The 25,752-nt window shown below is 43.5% G+C and overlaps 1 pseudogene; it reads left to right on the forward strand.

Annotated features, from left to right (window-relative positions):
• LOC142931877 (uncharacterized) overlaps nucleotides 1-10,332 on the forward strand; it is a 46,485-nt pseudogene extending 36,153 nt beyond the window's left edge.
• The last annotated feature ends 15,420 nt before the right edge of the window (nucleotides 10,333-25,752 follow it).

A 25,752-nucleotide genomic window follows, 5' to 3' on the forward strand; every position in this document is an offset into this window, starting at 1 on the left:
TTTGCCGTTGCCATACAGATTTTTTTATGCGATACTTCAACGTGCGCATAAAAAATGTCTGCTGTGATTTTTGTACAGCTAATTCCAGAATCTACTTAGTTTGTGGTTTAAAAACACACTGAGCAGTTTAAAACGATATTTCAGGTGTAATCAGGTTTGGTTATCCCTTTTAATATGTTGTTCTGACAATGTGGTTACAGCACCACAACCTTTTTTAGGTAAATATTGTAATCTAATGTTATCTGTATGGATGAGTTTTAATAAACATTCTTCATGTCTGCACTCCTTGTAAAAGCACTTGTAGACCCGTCATAACCAACAGGACAGATGGTCACAGCTGCAGCAAAGACCTTTCCTTTAATGTTGATGCACATGGCTCCTCATGTCTGACTTTTGCTTCTTTCTGGATTACGCAGTGTTTACCTGACTGAATGAAAGGAAACAATCGCAGACAAATTCCCCCATGACAAGACAACAACCAACCGGCATGACCTCGCTTTAATGTACAGTATAAAGTTCGCCCTCTGAAGGCACACTGCCTTGCCTGGCATTGGTTTGTGTGCTGAGCAACAGCTTACGTTAGCTGGTTGTGCTGAGTCAGAGGTAGTTTGAAATCATGAGAGGAGATATTGCATATCAGTTATTAGCATTAATAACTTAGTAAGCGTTTGCATAGCATCAGGTTTTGTCCGATGTCACGTTGCCACTAAATCCAGGTATCAAGTGATCCATGAGGTAATGTGTGGTTTGATCTGGTGGATTTTGTTCTTGAGGTCTATTATCTTTGACAGTGTGAGGTCAATGATGGAATCAAGGTTTTAAAGCTAAGAACAAACTGAATGAAACAATGTACACAAGCTTGCTAATGTAAATCTGAGCAAATGGTAGACAGTAGTTTGATGCAACGTTGAGCTGTTTGGTGGTGGAGCACCAACAAGATGTGGAGAGGTTCTATCGTTTTCTAGAGCAGTAGAAGAGACAGTCCACCAACAGGGTCTATCAACTCACACTGGCACCATCCTGGGTCAAGTCATCAAAAGGAATGCTTTAAAAGCATACTGGAGGCACTGCTGGACTAGACTTTCTACTCAACTAAATCAAAGAATTGCTTGCTGTCTCGATCGCCTCTAGTTTTCAAAGCAAATGTTCTGCTGAATAAAAGTGAAGAACAAGAAAATATTCAATAAGAATAATTTGTTAGCCTGGGAGTTTAGCAAACAGGTATTTTGTCAACCTGGAGCAGGATCCAATGTAGAACCCAACCCTACATCGAATATATCATTTGAAGCTGCATTATGTGGATTTTAAAGCTGTCGTGTTTTTAAACTGCCAAAAGGAAGAGACTCCAAATTGATTGATTTAAGTTATAAAGATTATTAGTTAATTAAATGGTCTTTTCGTTGACATTTAACAACCGTCCTTTAACGTCCTGCCCTGTGCTCTGATATTGTGGTCTAATGCCTCGTAAGTGTACCAGCAGAGCATCTTACATTATTATCTTCATTTCTGCAAGCTAGTGGAATTTACCACTGCTATAATTAGCAGTAATCCATCGAAGGCATTCAACTGATCCTTAACGGATGTTTGATTAAGGGCATGGTTGGTGTTGGCCATGGTTAAATGACGAACATTTACACTGACATTTCCAACTCTGCATTGGGTGCTGCTTCTTCCCTGCATATTTCTAGAGAGAGCGGATACAGGAAGATGGTCTTTTTTATTTAAATGTAAAGATGATGTTTGGGGACTCAGTCTGAGGCAATGCTAACGACTTGAGCAAGTTCTTTTTAAATGGCTTTAAGCCAACATGATGGATAAACCACTGCCCTGAGGAAGGATCTCTGTGTCTCCCTGTGATTGGTGACCTAACAGTCTGGGTGAGGGGTGGGCGGGTTGGTTTGTTTTAGAAATATATTGGAACAGTCTCATTTCTGCATCGATGTCTGGAGAGTCATTCACTGTGTCAGGGTGTGTGAAAAACTGTGTGTATGTGCACCTCAGTACAATAGAGTAGTCTTCAGAATGATGCTCCCTCTGCTAAAGCTCTCACTCGTGTGAAGATGATGATGCTCTGAGGACCCTGAATCAAAAACAGCCAAACATTTACGTACTCATTGTGTCTCGTTGAGGAGTGTAGGTGTGTTGTACAGGGCCGATGTTGTGTCTGTCTGTTGCCTGATTTGTTTGTTTTGAGAGCCAGACTGTGTGGAGCTGAACTCTGTGCTTGTTTGAATCTGTTCGGCCGATAAGAGCTAACACCGATACAGCTACTAAAATTTTCCTTTTGCTGCATTCGGTATGGCCTATGTTAAAATGTATGAAAGGGAATTTAAAGGCTGAATATTTTTGCTGGACATTTTTGCCCATTGAGTGACAGAGCAAAGGTGTAAAATTCTCTAACTGAAATCAAACCAAGTAAAATAGCATGTGGGAAAAAGTCAAAAATAAGTGGTCAAGGCAGTCTTTTCCCTTTGAAAGACCTGACAGCTGAATGAGGTAGATTTCATGGTGTGGCAGCTTAGTCCTCCTCTGGGCTCTCTCCAGCCTCTTCTTCATCCTCTTCTTCCTGTAGATAAAAACAAGATGGTCTGTGTCATTTAAACTCTTTCAACTCCTGTTGTAGAATGCAAGTTATATATGTATACAATATATATGTCTGTGTCTCTGACACTGTGATGAGCAACACAGGGGCCCCACAAGGGACAGTCCTGTCACACTTCCTTTTCACCCTCTGCACATCGGAATTCAGATACAACTCCAAGTCTGTAAAGGTCGTCTGTGCAAGCAGCTTATTACGACCCATATTTACAGTACTTGTTGGGCCATAGTAGAGTTATGACAAGAGCAAAGGAGGAAGTAAGGTAACGTAGTATAAAGAGCGACAAAGTCCGCATAGGGAGGAGGTCGGAGTGGATGGATGGGTAAAACACTGGCGTTATGTTCATGTCCTGTGTGAAACAAAAAGTCAACACGTTGAGTTAATGTTTGTACATAACTAGTAACTATGTCACAAACTTGGGTATAACACAAACATACTTATTTGAACCCGAAACATGATCTTTTCCTAAACCTAACAAAGTATTTTTGTTGCCTAAACAAAACCAATTCATAATGTTAGCTACATGTTTAAAACCATGATGGTGCAAATGTTTCACGTTTAAGTTGCCACAAGGAACTTTCATTTTGTGTTAATGTCGACAAAAGTGGTAGTGTCTCTGAGCACCAGAGTCCCTTCAGAAAACATTCATTTTACTGCAGCAGGGTCTGACAGTCTGCCTCGCTCAGTCCTGGTTCTGTTTCTCCCGTGCCTCCCTTCCTCCAGTGGGCCCAGCAATACAGCCTGGGTCTCCATCAGCGTGGTGTCGGTGTTGGCTCCCACTGGGGACCCAAGGAGCAGTGAGGCCAACCTCTGCTCCTGGACAGAAGAGGAGACTCTGCTTTCATGCAATGAGCTCTCTCTCATCCTGCCGGAGCTTCCAATTTCAGATCGTAGGCGACACAGAAGACGGATCTTGGTCTGTACGTGTCAGGCTGGTCTCTGCTGGAGGTCTGGAGTCTGAGCTGAAGGAGTTTCTGGTGAACCTGCATGATTTCATCTGCTCTCATAATAATATAATAACTATATAAAAATAGACAGTCTTCTTGCTGACTGTCTTGTTTACTGATGAAGGTCAAAAAGAGTCATCAGTTAAAAGCTCCTCACTGTAACTTTAAATAGAATGTTCGTATATGCAGTGTTTGCATGCAGTCATTGGCTATTAACTATTCTGTGTTTTAGGTATGAGGACTCTTCTGCACATCCAGTTCCCTTTGGATGAGTTGTCATATCTTGTTTCATACTGAGTGGCTCGCACTTCAAGGTGAGGAGGACCACAACCAGAGCTGTTCAGTTATCTGTTGATAGGGTTAATGAAGCAGCATGGCCACAAAGTGAATGCTTAATCTCCGACAGGAAACGCTCATGTGCATGATGAGACAGAGCCATCCCTGATGCAGAACCAACATACTGTTTTGACCCTGATTAACAAGTCAAGTCAAGGCCACATTTCATTCAGTTAATGCTTACAAGGTTCTTGGTGGGATTAAATCACAAACTCACTTTGGCCTGTCGTCTGTCCTCAGATCTTTATCCCTTCATTTATGGCTTCATGCCACTTTAACTACGTGTCCTAGTTTGATGGTACTATACAGTATACCAAGTGAGTGTCACTGCGACAAAGTCATAAGAATAATCTTCATTTGTGCTCGCCATGCGTAGCTGTCACCTTTGTTTCCTGTCTATTTGCTTGTGATTTATCTGGTGTAATGCGTGTAGACACCAATGGAGGACTGAAGATCCTGCTGCAGTACTGCTAATGTGCTGTTTTTGCTCTGCAGCCAGTATTGAAGGTGTTAAACTTCATTTATACTTCTGGATTTAGCGGTTAGCAATAGCTAATGTGGTTACGAGCATAGCCTTAATAGCTAGTATGGTAATTGCTGGGAAAATTAAGTTTTGATTCACACACTTCTGATTCCTGACGTGTGTATGTTTGGACTGAAAGAAAAAGAAACTGTGTGGATTTAATTGTTCCATCAATGTGCTGTGTACGCAAGTATCAAAGCACAACATCAAGCACATTTTTTTCTTTCACTCCACTCAGGCATAAAAACATTGCAACATTTACATAATTTTAGGTGTGTATTTGGGGTTTTCTTTGAGATAGAGACTTCATTGCTGCTGTGTTAATGATGGCTCACTAACCCTAAATGTCTCTGTTTTCCCAGGATAAGTGCACGATGACCACTGTGACAACTGGCGGGGTGGGGGGGGAGAGAAAAAACATGTTCCTCCTTCCTCCTCAGATGAAATGGATTTCATTTTCCACATGGCTTCATTTTATTCAGGGAGGCTAACTGACACAATTTATAACCCTCTTCCTTTCCTGGGCCGTGGCGGTGGAGCTCCGACTCCAGTCATTAGTGCTCACACACTTTGGGCTTTAAAGGCCCGCTAAATGCTACCATGTGTGACAAGGGCAAGTGAGCGCAGGAGAGAAAAAAGGTGGTGGTGGTGGTAGCGTGGGTGGGGGACAAAAAATAAACTTTAATCCTATGGCTCCCCACCCCACCCACACAATCATTCTACAAGGAAGAAAGTATTTTTCATTAAAGCCTGCAGTTTACCCAAGCTGGTGATTGTGATTACGATCTTTCCAAGGCTTTTTATATGGTTGATCACTACCTCCTCCTTGATAAGCTCTATTCTATTGGTTTGAACTCAAAATGCTCTCCTTTGGTTTAGTTCTTACTTTTATAATAGGCATCAATGTGTAGTCTTTCAGGGTTCTCAGTCTGAGTATTTCATTGTTGAAAAGGGTGTTCCACAAGGCTCTTCCTTGGGACCACTCCTTTTCTCTACATTTATTTTGACTTACCTTAAATATGTTCTAATTGTCATGTTCATCTTTGTGCTGATGACACTGTTATTTACACTTCTAACTCTGGTATACTACAAATCCAGTATTCTTTACATTCCGAGTATAACTTTGTACAAAACTGGTGTCATAACAACAAATTTGTGCTGAATGAAAAAGGTCCTGCAGCATGGTGTTTACTATGCAACACAGTCATTCATGTTCCTCCGATTTGCATATTACTTATAATGATGGGTCACCCCTTGAGAAAGTTGATTCATCCAAATATCTTAGACTTTGGATTGACACAGAACTTTCCTTTAAGCCACACATTGATATAATATTATAAAAAGAACACATGGTTGTCTGAGTTCACTTTATCGCTTATTTAATTCTTTTACATTTCACATTAGAAACATAATATTTCTCCATTGATACTACCTCTTATTGATTATGCTGACATTGTCTGTCAGAACACCTCTGACACTTATCTTAAGCCCCTTCATGTTGTGTATAATTCTCTATGCAGGTTTGTTTTGAGGTGTCCATATAGAACTCACCATTTTTTCTTTTCAATTAATTGGCAACAGCTTGAATCTAGAAGGCAATTTCACTGGGTTCAGTTCATCTTCAAATGTGTTTATTTTGATTGTCCTTCCTATTTGAAACCATGAAGATTTTTATATCCATATCCATTTTTTTCTTTGTCCCTATGATTTTCAAAGAAAACGGGCACAGGTCATTCCAATGCAAAGCTCCTTTCGATTGAAATAACCTCCCTCTTTCTCTGAGATCAATTGCCTCCTTCCAATGCTTGAGGACCTCTTTATTTTCTTATCTTAAATCAACCTCCTTATACTTTAAATTTGTGCATTATTTCAGTCTAACTGAAGTCAGTTGCTCTTTATGTGTCATTATCATTGTAATCTTGTGTAATAGCTGAGGGCTGAGGTGTGGGTGGGAGAGGGTAAGTGAGCCGTCTGTATCTGTGTTTTTATAGTGTGTTATTTTGTTTTTGTATCTATAGGACCCCCTCGAAAATGACATGCTACATCTCAAGGGGCTATTCTTTAATCAATTAAATTAAATTCAAACTGATCCATCAAAGCATCATCGAGCTATTTTAGATCTAGCAGGACTTAATTGTTTGTCATTGCATTCCCAAACCACTACTGATCAATTTTACAAAAATATTCATTTTTGGGTTTTCTACCACTAGCCTTTTGACTAGACAAAAGTGACTCGACAAAAATGTCTTAATGAAACTTAGTAAAGCTCTTGTGTCAAGATCATGTTGACGTTTGCAAGAACAATAAGCAAAATAAATCATCCCGAATGGAAACATTACAAACTGGCATGGGATTTGCACAGCCCATGACAGGAGGGCACTGCAGTGGACGATTAAAACTGCCTAGAACATAATCTACCGAGCATCAGTGATATCGGTGAGGTGAGGTGCCTGCACAGAGCCCAAAGGGTATTAAAAGACAATACCCACCAATCAATATGCTGTTCACCCTGCTGCCATTGGCAAAAGATAAAGAAGTATCTGTTGTTTTATCACCAGACTTCAGAGCAGCTTCTTTTCTCAGGTTGTGAGACTCCTCAACTCATCCTTAGTACAACATTTTATTTCCGCAGTATAAAGGGACTGACATTCGCATTTCGTTGTGAAACCGTGTTGTAAATTTATAATTGAACATTGGAAAGGGTGAACAGGGGATAACAGCACCCTTTCTGATAGCCGCTCTTCGAAGGCATCCATAGTGTTGCACTCATTTGTGTATGAGAAGTATGTACCAAATCTTGCATATTTGGCCAACTCCACATACACACCTACTACTCGCCTAAGAACAGAGACAGACTGTCATGATGGTGAAACCAACTTGAAAGGAAATAGACAACACATTTCTGTGTTAAAGTTACAATTTCTTGGCCCATCCATCCACTGTTACCTCCTCCAAACTACGTTTTGTTGCTGCCTACTTGTCAGATACCAGTTTTAGTGTTGTTACAGTCATTGCATTTTTCTGTGTACAATAATGCAGCAGGAAAATGGGGGGGGGGGGGGGCATTGATGATTCTGACCATCAACATTTAGGGGGTAGCCATAATACCCAATATAATATATTTTGGTGTGAGATCATTATTGGGAACTGGGACACCATCTCTCCAACCGCATGATGGTTTGCTAACTGCCACTAAAGAAACTGAAGAGGAAACAATTTGTTTTAATTGTTAAAATGCTGGCGTGAATATCTAATGACTGTTTGGTGCAGACTTGGCCTATGCTTGAAGTTATAGCCTACCTCACTCCAGATTCTCCAATACCCCACTTCCATCACTTACACTGTTTGTTAGCCCTAGTTTGACTGAGCCATCAATGAGGAGAGATATTCAGACTTTTGAACTTGTGTTTTTTAAGCAAATAAATAACAAAAAAAACCTGGTTGGCAGCAGTAGCCAAAACTTCCAATAGGAAATTGTGCTTTGTGCATGTGCAAAACTAGATCTTTCTGTTGGGTCATGTATCCACCCCACCCTGAGCACTGGACTGAAAGGGGTCTGAGGTTTTGTACAGGCTGGTGGGAGATAAAGCAGCCTATCAAAGTGGGAGAACTAAATTACATTTTTATGGCTTGCAGCTCCCAGGGCCTCACAGCGCCTCCCAACTGCCTCAGCCCTGTTCCCACACAGCCACAAATCAGAGCTGAGTTATGCATTCACACCAAGAAGTGGCCCGCACCAGTGAACAGACGGGAGGCTGGTGGATTCCTGGAGTGTGAGGGAATGCTGGGGGTGGGGGTCCTGTGTCATGTTGCACTCACTTATTACCATTCGGCTTTCATTCTCCCTCTGATGTAGGTGCTCACACCAGTAACACAAAACAGCATCTAATTATCTGCTACATATGAACAGTCCCACATGGAGGGACCACAGTTGACTTTGGAATTTATCTCCAAGACAATAACTCTCGTCTCATGTCACCTCTTTTCTTGATAAAGTCACTCCTGTATTTACAGATGTGACTTTTGCCACAGTTCTCATCCGGCCTAACCTTTCATGAGTAAAAACACTAGCATTAGTGTAAGCTTCAGCTGCAGGCAGAGTTAATGTTGCAGTAGTCCGACTCCAAGGATGTAGACTGTGCCTATAAGCCGGCCATTTCAGACGGAGTTCTCCTCCCCTTCCGCTATGCGATTGTGATGGGTTTTAAGAAATACAAACAACTCAGAGCCTTGTTTCCCTTAGTGCAGAGTTATGATGGGTTCAGCCAGACCTTCTCCCAAAGTGTGCAGATAGGTCTGGCTATGCAAGACTATAAGGATGTTCAAAGCCTTTGAGAAGCTTGACAAGAATCATAATTCCACCACTTAAACTGATGACACAAGATACCCAAGGTATGAGACCCATAAAAAATAAAAAAATTAAAAAATAAAAAGGAGCAATAAAATATGTTTACCTGTCAAGGTCTTCTGGTTGAGTCAGTCGAGTCAGGACAAAAGTTGGAGGTAGTGTGCAGTTGTTAGTAGCTAGGGAGGAGATTGGGATGGATGGATGGATGGATGGGGCACCAAATCTTGTAACTTTTACAAACTCCCACAGTGAGTTTTTTCACTATGTGGAATAGACTTTAACCCAGGACAACCTAGGTCATATTTTCATGGCCTTCATTAGGGATGTCACGAGAACCAATCCTTTGGTAGCAAGTCGATTCCAAAATTTCTGAAAACGTGACAGTTTTTCTGCATTACCGGAGGTACAGGTGTTGCAATTCTTCCGGGCCTGGCGGGGGCACATTTACTCCGGCAAGTGCTCTAGTCCGCCGTTACATGCCAATGAAAGAAGAAGAAGAATGCCTACTAGCGCAGAAAAACAACAACACGATGAAGATGGCTACAAGTTCAGCTGCAGCTCCTTTGAAAAGAAAAACAGTATGTTTTGTGTATGGAAGTACTTTGTGTTCAAGGTGGATCATCGGGGATTAAAAATAAATGCGTGAAAAATATGCAAGTGGTGACATTGAACCTTTCAGAATTACAACTCAATTTACCTTAACTTGAAGTATACAATAACACTATCCACACAAAGTAAAAATGTTAGAGTCATGTGTTGGAATACAAAATAACATGTAGTCTAATTAGAATTACACAGTCATTTGTCCTGCAAGTGTGTGTGTGTGTATTTGCACAATCTGTGATCTTACCTGAGTAAGCTTTTTCTGGACGACTTGCTGCGGCTGCAAGAGAGCAGAAGGGAGAGGTTAGTGTTGTTCCTCTACCAGATATCAATAACAAGAAGATAGATAGATAGATTTATACTTTATTCATCACGCAAGGGGAAATTTGTTCGCTACAGCAGCAAAAAATATACTAAGCAATCAAAGTGAAGTAAAAATATTAAGTATAAAAAATGCACAGTATATACAATGAAATAGATTAGTATTAATCTATCTAACGAGATAAACAAATCAGTAGTGCAAAGACAGTGTAGCGATGGAGCCCCGGCCATCAGACCTCTGGAGCTTGTCCAGAAAGCTGCAGCTCGCTTGGTGTTCAATCGCCCCAAGTTCTCCCACACAACTTCCCTTCTCCGTTCTCTACACTGGCTACCTGTAAGAGCTCGCATCCAATTTAAGACTCTGGTGCTAGCCTACAGGGCAGTGAAAGGAACAGCTCCTTCCTATCTCCAGGCCATGGTCAAGCCCTACACCCCCGCCCGACCACTTCGCTCTGCTGCCTCGGGGCGATTGGTTGCCCCGTCGCTCAGAGGTCCCTAAGGCCGATCGACCCGGTCACGGCTGTTTTCTGTCCTGGCCCCACAGTGGTGGAATGAACTCCCCACTGACGTCAGGACAGCAGAATCGCTGCCCATCTTTCGGCGCAGGCTGAAAACTCACCTCTTCAAAAAGGCCTACCCTGAGCCTTCCACTTAGCATCTATTGTATTCATACTAGCTTATTGCACTTATTGTTTTCTTATTAGTTTGTGGCACTTATTGCATTCGTTTGTTTCTGCACTGTACGTTGGCTCTGGTTTATGCTCTTAGATGCTTGTTTGAGGAGATGCACTTACGACTTCTGGTGACTAGTTGTTCTCTCGAAAACCGATGTTGAATACACTTATTGTAAGTCGCTTTGGATAAAAGCGTCTGCTAAATGACTGTAATGTAATGTAGTCAAGTGAATGATGATTTGGCCAGAGGTGATTTATTATAAAGTCTCATTGCAGAGGGCAGGAATGTTCTCCTGTATCTGTCCATGTGACAGCAGAGCTGGAGCAGTCTGTTGGAGGAAGTGCTCCCCTGTCCCTGCAGGAGGTGGTTGAGAGGGTGGTTCTGTCACGATTCTGGGGCAGAGCAAAGACTCAAGAGCAGAGACGAGGTGAAGTTGAAAACAAGGTCTTTTACTGGTCACCAAAAAAGTAATAAAACAACTCCAACAGGGAGCAAGCAAAAACCCAAAAAAAAGGCAAAGTCAAAAACCATTGAACAAACACGAGGGATCAGCACGGGAGACACGAAGAGCACGAGGGGATGAACAATGACGATCTGACAACCGGAACAGGGAAAGCAGGGGAGTATATATGTGTGGGGTGATGAGTAGATTGCAGGCAGGTGAGTTGAATGAGTGCAGTGTGGGGTTGGCAGAGGAAAAAGCCAGGGGCAGGTGATTGAGCACAGGTGAAGTGAATGAGAACGATCAGTAGACACTCTCAGGAGACACACACACGAGGCAAAGCCTAATCATGACAGTAGTACCCCCCCAAGGGACAGATTCCAGACGTGCAAAGACAAGGAAGGGTGGGCAGAGGGGGTCCGGAGGAGGGAACCAGTGGGGCTGGTCTCTACTGGCTTAACCTTGGAGATGGGGAAGGGACCGATGAAACTAGGCGCCAGCTTGCGAGGCTCCACACGGAGGGGAAGATCCTTGATGGGCAGCCAGTCCCTCTGTCCCACCCGGTAGCAAGGGGCTAGGGTGCGGTGCCCAACGGGATCAGGAACTGGAGGACGCTGCAGCTCTGAGGCGGCAGCGGTAGGAGCTGCAGCAGGAACTGGAGGACGCTGCGGCTCAGAGGAGGCAGCTGGAGTCGGCCGGACCGCCGACGGGACACGGGGAGCTGGAGTCGGCCGGACCGCCGACAGGACACGGGGAGGAGGTGTAGGCCGCAGCCCAGCAGAGACAGGGAATCGCTGCAGCCTAGCGGCGACGGGGAACTGAACCTTCTTCCCATGTCTCATAAGGTTAAAGGGGCGGCTTAGCCCGAGGTTAGCTTCCTGGAAACTCAGAGGCCCTCCCAAGGCCAGGCGGGTTCCCAAAAACTGGTCAGACAGATTAGGTGCATCGCACACCAAACGGTGGTCTGGTAAGGAGCCCGGAGGCTTGGAAGGCACATTAGGGGAGGCAGATAGGAGACAAGATGATTGACATTTGATCTTTAACCTCCTCAGAGAGTCCAAACAAGAAGGCATCTGACAGAGAGGGATCGTTCCACTGACTGTCCGCTGCTAGGGTGCGGAAGCGGATGGCATAATCAGCCACCCGGCTGCTCCCCTGTCGGAGAGAAAAAAGTCCTCGTGCCGACTCTCTGCCCGGGGTCTCGTGGTCGAACACCCTTCTTAGGGCCCCGGAAAAGTCCAAAACAGAGCGGCAAATAGCAGATTGATTGTCCCACTCTGCTGTAGCCCATTCCCATGGCCTCCCTGAGAGGTTTGTGATGATGAACGCCACTCTGGACCGTTCGGTGGGGTAGGACAAGGGCTAGAGTTCGAAGTTGAGTGAGCATAATGATAGGAAGGAGCAACACGTGGCAGCGTCACCGTTGTACCTCTCAATGTGTGGCACTCGGGGTTCGGGGTGCGACTCGGGTGAAGTCACCGGAGCCACTGGACCTTGAGGTGCTGGTTCCACCGGAGACCGAGGGTTGAGGCTGGCGAGCACCTGCTGTGTCCGGTGGTTGAGATCCCGCAGCTGGTCCATTATGGCGGCTTGAAAAGCATTCTGGCGAGCGTGAACGTCGCTGGTCAACCCGGAGAGCAACCGTTCGAACTCCGGTGCCCCGCCGGCCAACCCGGAGAGCAACCGTTCGAACTCCGGTGCCCCGCCGGCCAACCCGGAGAGCAACTGTTCGTGGTCGTACAGTTTCTTCCCTTGCATCTGGAGAGCGAAAAGCACGCCGGTATTCTCTGCCGAGTCTGTCATGGTCAGATCATTCCGTCACGATTCTGCGGCAGAGCAAAGACTCAAGAGCAGAGATGAGGTGAAGTTGAAAACAAGGTCTTTTACTGGTCACCAAAAAAGTAATAAAAAAAAACTTAAAGCGACTCCAACAGGGAGCGAGCAAAAATAAAAAAAAGGCAAAGTCAAAAACCATTGAACAAACACGAGGGATCAGCACGGGAGACACGAAGAGCACGAGGGGATGAACAATGACAATCTGACAACCGGAACAGGGAAAGCAGGAGAGTATATACGTGTGGGGTGATGAGTAGATTGCAGGCAGGTGAGTTGAATGAGTGCAGTGTGGGGTTGGCAGAGGAAAAAGCCAGGGGCAGGTGATTGAGCACAGGTGAAGTGAATGAGAACGATCAGTAGACACACTCAGGATCCAATGCTGCTCCCCCAGCAGACTACGGAGAAGTACAGTGCACTGACCACAACAGACTGGTAGAACATCTCCAACATCTTGGTGCACACGTTGAAGGATCAAAGTTTCCTCACGAAAAAGAGTCGACTCCTCCCCTTCTTGTACACAGCATTGATGTTGGCCTTCCAGTTCAGTCTGCTGTCAGTGGAGACACCCAGGAACTTGTACTCCACCATGTCCACATCCTCTCCCAGAACTCTCAGCAGTTGTGGAGCCGTCGTCTTCCTCCTGAAGTAAACCACCATCTCTCTGGGCATGGCCACGTTCAGAAGCAGGTGATTTCTACCACAAAGCAATGGTGGGCCGTCAGGGCCAGCAAGGCCTTCTCTGCTGGCCTAAACAGAATCAAAAAGTTATAGCTATTTTATAATTTAATCATTTTTCTTAAATACACTCCATGTATTATAATTTATACAAATATTTTTCCCATTATCTTATGTTCTCATTGCACAGCTACTGTCTTCCTCAGTTGCTCTGCTTCCAGTGCAGCTTGTTTTAAGTAGAGCTTTTATCCAATCAGATTTCACCTCTGTGTCTCTAGGTAAGAACAGAGGCCCGAGGCCTGCAGACTCACAAGTGAATCCATGTGCAGTTTAAGTGAATGGGGACGATATTGTTGATTGTCATAGTGTTCAACCAATCAGATCTTTAGTTTGACATGTTGGGCATATTCTTTGACGTGTCAGAGCCTGCTAGCTGGCCTACAACTACGTCAGCATTAACGTGCAGCTCAGTTTCCAGATGCAGCTCTGTAGTGAGGTGCAGCGTGTGCTGTGATTGGTCAGTGGGCGAGCACGTGACTATTGTGAAACGAAACTTAAAGTAACCATCAGAGGCTTAGTCGAAGTAGTGAGAGTTCAAATTGAAAGATATGGAAGAAATTATGACATTTTTAGCATTTTGCTTGGTGTAGATTATTTTTTTTTACCTAGCTGTGTTTTTTTAACACTCAATGGCTGAAGGAGGAGAAATGGATTTATGAGTTGGGATTTAACCGTGGGATTAAACTCTTTGTCAACAAAGAAAGGAGGATGGAGTTTGTCTTTAAGTGAACAGCATTTGGTAAGTCAACTGCGTTTGTTTTTTTACATCTAATATCTGAATGGCCCTTGAGTGTGTAGATGTTCCGCTGCAGTGTTGCTGGGTTGATTTGTTGCTCTGTTGTCATATGAATATATGTGACTGGTTCTTGTGAGTTTGTTGTTGTCATTGTGTTAATTATATAGATTTGGACTGTATGCATTGTCCGTTAATTACGAAGCATACCGTCATGCGCAGATTTATTGTTTGTTAAACTAGTTTAGCGTAGTCTCCCAGAAGTGCGGTGCCTCAGCTGTCTTTAGTTTTGTTTTTCAAACTGTGTTCTGCCTGTCAGGTAGTCAGTGATCCAGGAGACGGTGGACGTGTTAACCCCCACCACCCACAGCTTCTCACTCAGCAGCAGTGGTTGGATGGTGTTGAATGCACTGGAGAAATCAAAGAAAGTGATTCTCACAGAGCCACCGGTTCCCTCCAGGTGCGACTGAGCTCGTTGCAGCAGGTAGATGATGGCGTCGTCCACTCCCACATGAGGATGGTATGCAAATTGCAGAGGGTCCAGTGAGGATTTCACCTGCGATCGGAGGTGGGCCAAGACCAGCCAGAACAACAATTCTCAGCTGTCATTCAACAAAAAATGTCATATGGTGGATCGGCAGTAACGTAAGCCTGACTGGTTCAAGATTCAACTGGAATTAAAAGTGAGAAAACAGAACCAAACAAGGGTAATATGAAAGGCACAGTGTGCCTCGGCTCGGTCTAAGACAATTTGCAGTGACTACATCTGCAGTGATTGGTTATTTGAGGGTCGAGTGAGATTGATGATTGACAGCGGCACAGTTATCAGCTCTGCACAGGCCTACGTAGGACCTAGTCTTTCAGAACTGAGTGACCCAACCCGACCCGAGACACAAAGCTATATTTTTGCATATCTCCTTCATCACTGATTGTTAGCTCATCAAGCAAATGCAACAAAATGGCTGTACCGAGTATTGTGTATCTACTTGCAACATATGACACATGCCACAGAGAGAGAGAGAGAGAGAGAGAGAGAGAGACCTGTCTGCACACCACTGCTTGAGAGAGTTCAAACCCTCCTTAGTTTCCCTGACCAATCAGGTACATTAATTTGAAGCGGGCAGGACAGTTGGATTGTCAGACGCAGCCCCCAAATCTGTTCTCCTACCCAGACTGATTTGAACCTGCCTTTAGCCTGATCAGTAACAGAGTCATTAAACAGTTTAATGATTGCAGGTAAAGAGCCAAACTGAAGCAGCAGCATACCACAGGGACATTTTGAGAGTCATGCTGGATGATGTATACAGAGGATGCAGCTGCCTCTGACACTTCAAAATCATGACACTTTGGATAACCATCCTTATTTGGATGACAATAATTCTCCTTCCAAAGCCACATGTGAAACTCAAAAAAATAGAAAATGTTGGGAACTCACAATGAAGTCTAATTAGCTGAGGTATTATCCACCAAAGTGTGTGTAAGATTTTGAATGGGACGTGTTTGTGCTTGCCCATGAAAAAAATAACGCAACTACTGTGGCATGCACTTCAAGACATGGCCTCGACTACAGCTCTCCTCCCACTTTGGCATATCAGTGAGTCACCAAAAATCAACTGGAAACAGGTGAAGACCCAGGACATACCAACACTGAGGTAGTTTGCAGCCACCCCTGATATCTCTGAGGCTTCTCCACCACATGTGTCTGCTTTTGTGTGTTAAAGCAACACTTTGCCCCCAAATCAAAACTTAATATTTTTTCGTCTTATCTATAGTTCTATTCATCATTCAAGATAGTTTTGGTGTGAGCTGCCAACTGTTGAAGATATCGGCCATAGAGATGTCTGCCTTCTCGCCAATATAATGGAACTGGATAGCACTCTGCTTGTTGTGCTCAAAAATACATTTGAAAAACCCTGCAGCAATGTTTCTTTCCAGAAACCATGACCCAGTTAATCAAGATGATCCACAGACCTTGTTGTGAGCAGCTTCTTGTAGGAACTATTTTCTTTCTACCAAACTACACCCGCCAACTGTATCAACGTGCAGAAGGAGGTGAGCGTCTACTCACGGACAAGACGCTCGTACTCGTGGTGGCGCCAGGTGAAAATATTAAAGGTATCCTCCTCAGCTAGCGTTACCTAACTCAGTGGTGCTAGATGAGCCACCGGTATCAATTAGCTATGAGCCTCTCGTCCATGAATAAATGCAAGCTTCCTTTTGTGCAGCGATATGGTTGGTGGGTGTAGTTGGGAATCTTGAGTAACCGGGTCATGATTTCCGGAAAGAGACATTGCTGTTGAGTTTTTCAAATGTATTTTTTCTTTGTCGCTTTGAGCAGCAAAAGTCAAGTGTTATCTAGTTCCATCATATTGGAGAGAAGGCAGACATCTCTAAGGACTATATCTTCAACACTATATTGATAAACAGAACAATAGGTAACAGGTCAAACATGTATTTTTTATTTTGGGGTGAACTGTACCTTTGAGTTTCAGTGGTGATGAATTATTTTTGATATAAAGGTCTGTAAATGTAGCGATGAATGGCTATACATTAAAATATTTGTACGCCATTTAAATGTGAGGAACGACAAGTATATACAGTCTGGGTTTGTATTTGACTGAGGTTTCATGTTGGCCTTGAACAGCACACACACACACTGTGGGGTGAAGGAGGTCCTGATCGAGCTCAGAACCGCACAGGACGTCGGTCTGGACTAGGTCCGAACAGCTGAGCACTCCATCAGCTCTGCGAATGTAAAAAGAAAATGCTGGTGTTCGTAAGCACGGCCAGCTGCTGGTCCTAAGAAGAGAGCATCATGTCCCTAACCCCCTCCCACACACACACACACCCACCCAATATCAGTCCAAACAGCTGGTGTTTTCTGTGCCAGCTCTGGCTGGAATGTCAGTAGGCTCAAACACAGTAATGGAGTCCATGTCAACACCGGATAAGTCCTGCATGAGGAATGCAAGCAGCAGTGGAGGAAGAATTTGGAGACTAGTGCACACAGAGAGGATCATGCAGACCCTCTGAACACCACCAGGCTTCAGAGAGGTTCCCCCCTCCTTTGTTATTGGGCAGGTGTGCTTGACTTCTCCTGAATCATAATTCTGATACTTCATAACAAAAGATTTTTCCACAAGTTCTATTATTTTCCTGGCAGCAATGGATGACCATCTAATGTTAAGTCATTGTGAAATAAAAAGGTAAATAGTTCAGGTCAAAAATTTGAATCAAGATCCAAGACAATTGAGGTACCGTGGACATTAGGGACCCTTTGTTATATTTAGCCTGATGCATCTTCCCATGATGGAAAAAGTCTTGGAGTTTATTGGGTTATCCTTGATATTTTTGTAGTTGTGTGTAATTTGATGCCTTTTCAATTCAAAAGAGACAAGTCAGATAATGAAAAGATAGTTGTTTATTATTAACAGATGATATGTGATGATAAAGTATTTGGCGCTTGGACTCTACAGGGAGATTTGTAATGGAGGGGCATCTGCCCTGAGCAGCAGAAGATGGGCTGTGATGGGGAGGTGGAGGGGTATGTAACAGCAGCATAAACCTATTGAAGGTAGAGAGACAATCACATTTAAAAGAGACAGCAGCAAGGTAGGCTAACAATGAAATTGTGTCGTTGTGCTTATTAGATAAAGGAGATGAGCTGATCTAAACAGCTGATATCATGATTGACAGCAAGGAAATAATGAGGAAAGAATGGCAGATTTATGAGAAATAAACTACGGGCTTAGGCATGCAAGAGTATAGTCTTCCTGACTGAACTTGCGGTAGAGCTTCATAAGTTTCACTGACCATGAAGACAAAAGTTGAAGAGTCCTCTATGTTTACAGCCTGACAGTCAAATCTACTATCTGCTGGTAAACCAGCACCTCTCCCTCTATAGCACAAAAGAGAAATGGCAGCATTGTCTTTCACAGGCTCTGGCAGCTCTTTGATGTTGCCTGGGCCGAACACTATGAATCACTAGTAGGCCCAGCCGCTCTGCCCTACGAGTGCTTGGGAGGCAGAGCATGAGGGCAGCGTGGGCTACTCGCACAGCATACCTTTGAATGGTCGGAGCTGGACTGAAAATAGGAACCCATCTCGGCTGAAACCCCATCCCTCCGTTGCTCAAAGAATGCGGCCCTCAAGGCTCTCAGCTATACAGCCACCATGCAGCCTCCTTCCAGATGTCTTTCTCTGATCAAAGGAAAGCCTTCGACAGCTGAGCCGCCATTCACAAAAAGCTCCACCTATCAAGAGAGGTGGGCCACTCGCCCTGCTCTCTCTCCAGCACCAAAGTAGCTGTCCTCATGTCTTTCAAGTTGTCAAAAACTCTTACTGGTTCTCCAACTGGCCGTAGTCATATCATCACTTCCATTGGAGCCCCCACCCCCAACTTGTCCTTCACAACCTACCAGGTGAGAAAAGAACTGAGAAGGATCAAGGTGAGAAAGGCCACGGGTCCAGACGGCATCAGCTCAAGGCTCCTCAGGTCCAGTGCAGACCAGCTGTGCGAGATAATAGAGCACGTCTTCAACTTGTGCTTGAAGCTGGGGAGAGGACCACAACTGTGGAAAACATCCTGCATGGTACCAGTCCGAAAGACCCCACGACCCAAAGACTTCAACAGCTTCAGGCCGGTGGCGCTAACATCCCACCTGATGAAGACGCTAGACAGGCTGGTCCTTGTGCATCTCCGCTCCCTGGTGAGCTCATCTTTGGACCCACTCCAGTTCGCCTATCAATCTGGCATCGGGGTGGATGACGCTGTCATCTACCTGCTACACAGATGCCTTTCTCACCTGGAAAAGGCTGGAAGCACTGTGAGAGTCATGTTTTTTGATTTCTCCAGTGCCTCCAACACCATCCACCCTTTGCCTCTGAGGGACAAGCTGGAACAGACCGGGGTGGACCACCACCTGCATGGATCTTGGACTACCTCACCAACCGTCCACAGTATGTGCAGATACGGGAGTGTGAGTCTGACCTGTTGTCCTGCAGCACGGGGGCCCCACAAGGAACAGTTCTAGCTCCATTCCTCTTTACCATCTACACCTCAGACTTCACACACAACTCTCCTAACCACCTCCAGATCAACTCTGGTAAAACCAAGGAGCTGGTGGTGGACTTCCGCCAGGGTAAACACTCTCCTCCGACACCAGTGAACATCCAGGGAATGGACATTGAGATTGTGAGATCTTATAAGTACCTGGGTGTTCACTTGAACAATAAACTGGACTGGACTGATCACACAAATGCACTTTACAAAAAGGGTCAGAGCAGACTCTATCTGCTGAGGAGACTCATGTCTTTTAGAGTGCAGGGAGCACACCTGAGGACCTTCTTTGACTCTGTGGTGGCATCAGCCATCTTTTATGGAGTGGTCTGCTGGGGCGGCAGCATCTCGACAGCCGACGGGAAGAGACTTAACAAACTTATCAAGAAGGCCAGCAGTGTGCTGGGGTGTACACTGGATACGGTGGAGGTGGTGGGAGACAGGAGGATGATGGCTAAGCTATCATCCCTGATGAACATCACCTCCCACCCCATGCGGGACGCCCTGGCAGCTCTGTGCAGCTCCTTCAGCCACCGGCTGATTCCCCCCTGGTGTGTGAAGGAGAGGTACCGCAGGTACTTCCTTCCTGCTGCTGTCAGGCTGCACAACCAGCTGTGCTCCCAGTAGACCAGTAGACCAACACTAACAACACTAAAAAAAAATCTGTGCAATAATTACACTGTGCAATAAAAAAATACTCTGTCTGTATATATATATATATAATAGTTTTAGTTTTAGTTATATTTAGTTTTTGTGGATTTTTGTACTTTTTTACTTAGTTGATATTCTTTACTGTTTATTACTTATTTATAATACTTGCTGCTCTTGTTTTTGTTTTTTTTACCATGTACCTTGTGTGCACTGTCCACTTTGCTGCTGTAACCCTGTAAATTTCCCCACTGCGGGACTAATAAAGGATTATCTTATCTTATTTTATCTTATTGAGTTCAAATAAAATATAGATTTGCACAAGTGCTTAAAATTGTAGACTGGTCTTGAGGCCGCTTCTAGACAGCGTGGTGTGATCACTTACCTCCAGAACATCTTTCTATATATTTCTGAAAGAGAACAAGTCAAAGCCTGAAGCAAGCTGTGCAAGCGTTCCACAGAGCTATGATCAGTCCACTCAACAATTCAAAAGCATTGGATGAACAAACAACTCGACACAGAAATGAGCCGGCAAGAATGTAGAATGAAAGCACCGATGAGACAGTTTGCCCTGAGGGTGGCGCTACAGGAAACACCATGGGGTCATTGAATGTGTTCAACAAACCTAATGACAGTTTCTCTGTTAGACTGTAAGTTCTGTGTGCAGAGCTGACAGTGTCCTAAAGAAATCATGCTCAAAGAGCACGGAGGGGCTTAATTAAAGTTATTTTTGGCCTCATGTTGAGGCTAGAGAGAAGGTCAAAGGTCAGCAGAGCCATTCATGAGCTCTTAAGACATTCAAATCGAAATCAATGGAAATCTGTTAATTAGATGTTGCGATACCTTGTAGAACCAAAACAATTGGTCCAGAGGTTTATTGGTAGATGATGAAAGGCCAAAGGGTAAGAGAAGCATAAATATTCACACCAAGTTTTATGGAAATCTGACAGTGGTTGTAGCCCAGATAAAGTCGGCAGATAAAAATATTGGCATTGTACGTTTCTGCAAACCACGGATATATTGAATGTGGATGTTTTTGCAGTCGGTCAAAGCAAGTGACGTGCAGAGCAACAGTTAGCTATCACGCGATCGAAACAAACACATGTGAAACCAAAAGTAAAAGATCTCTTTTCTAACCCTAACTTAGTAGTTTTGTTGCGTAACGTATGAATCGTGTTTTAGGTTAAATAACATTAAACGTATCCCATGTTTGCAGAAACATACAATGCCCTACTTTTTTTTTCTGGCAACTGGGTTGGTAGTTTATATTGTGCAACTTTTTATGTTAAAATGAAGCCCAAACCTTTTGATTTTAATTAATAACCTATACCCCATTTTACCCTTGAATTAATTACATTTTTAATCTTAGCATAATTTGACCTTTCCCTTCTCTCTTTATCTGGCGCACAGCTTCCTTTTGAACCAGTAGCCATATTGTCAACGTTTTTACAGTACATCAACAAGCTGGTATCTCAGTGTCAAAGATGTCAAAGATGTTGGTTTTCACCCAAAAGCCAAAGTTTATCCACACATCTCAGTTCAAAATAATCACAACAAAACTTAATTGAATCAAAGCAGCCCATTTAGATTGTCCCTATGGCAATTTTAACACACCATCCTGTCTGCACCAATCAACCAAATGTGTCAACATGTAGCGTATGTAATAGTAATTATTGTGTGCCTGAACGCATCCCATGTATACACAGATGTAGGACAGAATTTACATTACACCACTATTATTCTATTTTTCAAATGTTTGTTATTGAGCCTTCTCCTTCTATGTTTGAACATGTGATTGCATGTTTATCATTAATAAATGTGCATAACTGTATTTTATATCTCTTTATCTGTGTACCTGAGTGTCCTGTTTGTGTGTATATTACGTGTATTGTGCTCCTGCTCTGCAGTCCTTGCAGTCTGAGTGTTAATTATCCCATAAGAAAGGTGCTTCTGCTGTTTGCTCTGGTTAACCGTTACTGGGCCTGCTAACCTTTGGACCTCCTTTGAAGCCAAACGGATCATTTGACCAACCTTCCCTCCACAAACACAAGTCTGCATGGATGAAAAACTGTCACGAGATATACTTCGGGTGAAACGCTGTGTAGAGCGTGAGGCTGTTAGAACCTGGAAGGCTCACCATTGAAATTGTTAAAATGTAACTTTGCCAAATAGAGCATTTATGTAGGTCAACGTTTGACTTATCTGGCAGGCTTGTAACACACTTGGGAATTCACAGACTGCTGAAGCAAACTGTGTGTCTGGGAAACTGTTTGAGATAAAAGTCAATATCTTATGGAGGCTATGCCACAAGAATAATTCATAATATTAATTTGAATTGAATTACTTTAAAGTAGTGGTTAGTTATGATCCAGTACTTAAAGTAGCATCAGACACGTTTTTTGCTTTAACTTATCGTTATGAACAAAATGTTGATTGCACAATGTAATTGTTATAGAATAATGGCACCATCTGTGTTTCACTCTGCAATTCTGTCTGCCTCCAAGTTCAATGGATGATTTTTTACTTGTTTTTTCTGCCTTAATCAAACCACTGAGATCAGGGTTTCCATTCAAATTGGGATTCTTACGGTTGTTTCTTGCATTAATAAACCAAGCCATCAAGTGATTCATCAAATATACATTTCAATTATGCTATTTAGATCTTATCATTGTTAAGGCGACGAATTATTACATGTACTGATTAACATTATCATTATTTATATGATCTGACAATATGGTCCGGACTGAAATATCTCAACAATGATTGGATTTATTGTTTTCACATTTTGTGAAGACGTCAACCGGCTGGATTCTGGTCACCAGTCGACGTTTGGAGACCCTGCTGAGTGAAGCCAATGTGGAAGTGTCTTAAAACCTGCATTCTCTCTAGTGTCCACCAGGGGGCGACTCCTCTGGTTGTATAGAAGTCTATGAGAAAATGACTCTACTTCTCTCTTGATTTATTACCTCAGTAAACATTGTAAACATGAGTTCATGGTCTCAATCTCTAGTTTCAAGTCTTCTTCAATACAGCATGATGTTCATTTAGTACATTATGGTCCATTTAGAGTCAAACAGACAATAAAGCAGGGGATGCTTTAGGGTGCTGCCACTGCCAGAGCTGTATATGGCGTCTGTCGTCTCTCCTCCACATTCCAAATATAGTAATTTCCGTTCATTTGGTGCAAAATAAAAACAACCAGGCATCGCTCCCATTCTCTCTTCCTCTTGTTTCTTTCCGTTTAACAACAACTTTACAAAGCCTTGAGCCTTGTGAGACTTCCGTACATGAGTGGTCAACCAGATTCAGGCAGTGGGGATTCCTGAGTCCCCAACACTAAAGTTTCTTCTGTGGGAGAGTCTGATTACAGCTTGTTATTGTCTAGGTGTCTCCAGATCGGGCACTCCAACGTGTTCAAACACGCAGCTCTTCCTCTAAAGATTATAGTATCGTATTGGAAAAGGTTAAGCGGGGGTTCTTTCAGTTGACTCAATCGCTGCTTAGCCCCGGAAAGCACACAGGAGACAACAATCCATGACAAAAGAACACGCCTTCAATCGACCAGTGCAAATTACACCTAGACACCACGGCTGCCCAGTAGCTCTCCCTCCCAAACAGTCATCATTATCCTGGATAAAAGCCATTTATTGTGATGCCGTATGAAGTGATGGAGATGACCCCCCCCCCCCCCCACACCCAGTCAATGCCCCACCAGAGTTAAGAATTGCACCTATCAGGATCCAACTAAACCTGGCGATTAGGGGGAATTTGCCGAAAGGCCCTTTGTACAGGAGAAAAAAATATCTGTCGTTGCAAGGAATGTGGAAAATTCCTAGCAGACAAGCAGGCTTTTGTTGGTTGGGTTTTTTGGGGGGTGGTGCTCTGAAAGGAAAGAAAGGGCGCAGACAAATTGGATCGGTTCCATTTAGGAGCCTCTGCTGTTTGAAGTGAAATCCGTTACCAGAGTATTTCAAAGAGAAAGAGGGAGTAAAGTAGAAATGCAATACGTCTGCTTGGACTTCACAAGCAGTTCTTTGCTTCTTGTTCTTGTTCTTGCATTTTGCTGCTTACAGAGGAAAAAACATCTCAATTATGTTTTTGTTGTTGTTGTATATTATGTTTTGCAGTCTTTAGTGTCTTGGAACTATTTGATGCAAATGCATGTGGCATGCATGCGTGGCCGCTCTGAACCAGGAAGGACTCTGTATGGCACTCAGCTCTGCCTCGTTTCAACAGAGCGTCGCAGATGTTATGAATTAACCTGTCGGGCCTGGAACAGCTCACTTCCTGCCTCATAATGGTGGTAGAAGAAATACTCTAATGACATAAATGTCTATATCTATTTGAGCAATTTGAAAGAACTACATTGTGAAAAAGGAAGAGGGGGGAAAAATCTGAGCCATCGCTGCACAAACAGCCAGGACACCACAGGACACCCGTGTAACTTCCTGTGTAAAACAAACAGTGAATGTGGGCTACGCTAAGTAAGTGCTCTCCTTCTCCGGCTGCACTACAAACATGCACCTTAAGGTTTGCTCCTTTTGTAACAATGTACCTGCAGAAGCACTGCTAGTCTTTTTAAGATGCTTTTACTGATATTCTACCATTAAGGACTGAAATCAATAAACTTGATTTTCATATACACTAACTAGGACAAACTGCCAATCAGTGTTTAGAAAAGAAGAAGAAGGTATGACTGAGATATGAGTGTGAAAGTGACAATAATGATGCCATCAAATTCCAACAGAGGAATTCTTACGAAGTCATCAAGCCAATTTATCTATTTCTTATATATTTTCGAGCAAGAAAACGCAATGTATATTCAAGGTTTGTACAAAATGTAAATTTTCACTATTTGTTTCCATTTAAAGAAACTTGAGGTTACATCATGTGTGCATGCAAATCTTCTGCTATAGCAAAGAGAAACAGGATTTCTGACAGGAAAGCTGTCGAATTTAATCACTTTTTTGTTGAAATGACGAATCATTAGAAGTAAAAGAGAACTACGATATGGTGTGATGTGACGAATGAGTATGGCCTCAGTGTCATCTCCTAAACTGCTTTTTACATCCAGAACTGTGTAGCAGCTCGTTGCCGTGATGTTTCAGCTGAGGACTCAGAGTGAAATGATTAAACCCTTCCAGCAGTAAAAAGAAAAAGTGGGTGGGAGTTAGGAGAAGGAGGCATAGGTGACCTGTGGAAATCCGCTAAGGTCCCAGAGAACTCCTGATGTTTGTAGAGTCCCCGTCTGAACAAAAGGCCTCTAGTGGCTGGAATTCAGGCGTTCTGCGAGGCAGCAGCCGAGGCTGGAGGAAGGTGGGGGGTTGAGAATGTGGGGAATGAGGCAAAGCTGCTGCCCACCCCCAACTCATTTTCAGTAGTGTCTCCGTGGTCTCTGAGGTTTCTCTTACTCTCGCACTCACAAACAGCCTCGGTAAGGAGTACATTACAGCAGAAGCGATCTAAAAATCACTAAACGCACCTCATGTACACACAAACAAAAAGAAAGAGTCACTTCAAATGGAATTAACTGCAACGTTAAAACAAAGACTCCTGTCCTCTTCATACAAGAACAAATGAAGTTTAACCGGAGAGCGCAGACCTCTTCCGAGGCCATGAGCTACCCTTCACCAAGTCTCAGTCCTGCTGACAAAGACAAAAACAGACAAGACCGAATGCACAACTTCCTTGGTGGAGGTAATAAACACAAAGCGTATTTATGAAAGCTTTTATATTTGCTCTTCTAAGCACTCTACATGTATAGAAATTGCCTGTTGTATAGCACAAAAGAAGACAAGGTGTTTTACATTACCTAGTGTCTGTTTAGAATTGACAGAGGAACAACTGGATGGTTATAATAAACAGCCAAAGCCACAAAGTCATGCAACTTAATCTCCTGCAAATTGCATTCAAATGCATTTTTGCAAACGTGAAACTGAGGGATCCA

This window comes from Anarhichas minor, unplaced genomic scaffold (assembly GCF_050575085.1).
Source record: "Anarhichas minor isolate MPS153535 unplaced genomic scaffold, ASM5057508v1 ptg000055l, whole genome shotgun sequence".
NCBI classification, from domain to species: Eukaryota; Metazoa; Chordata; class Actinopteri; order Perciformes; family Anarhichadidae; genus Anarhichas; species Anarhichas minor.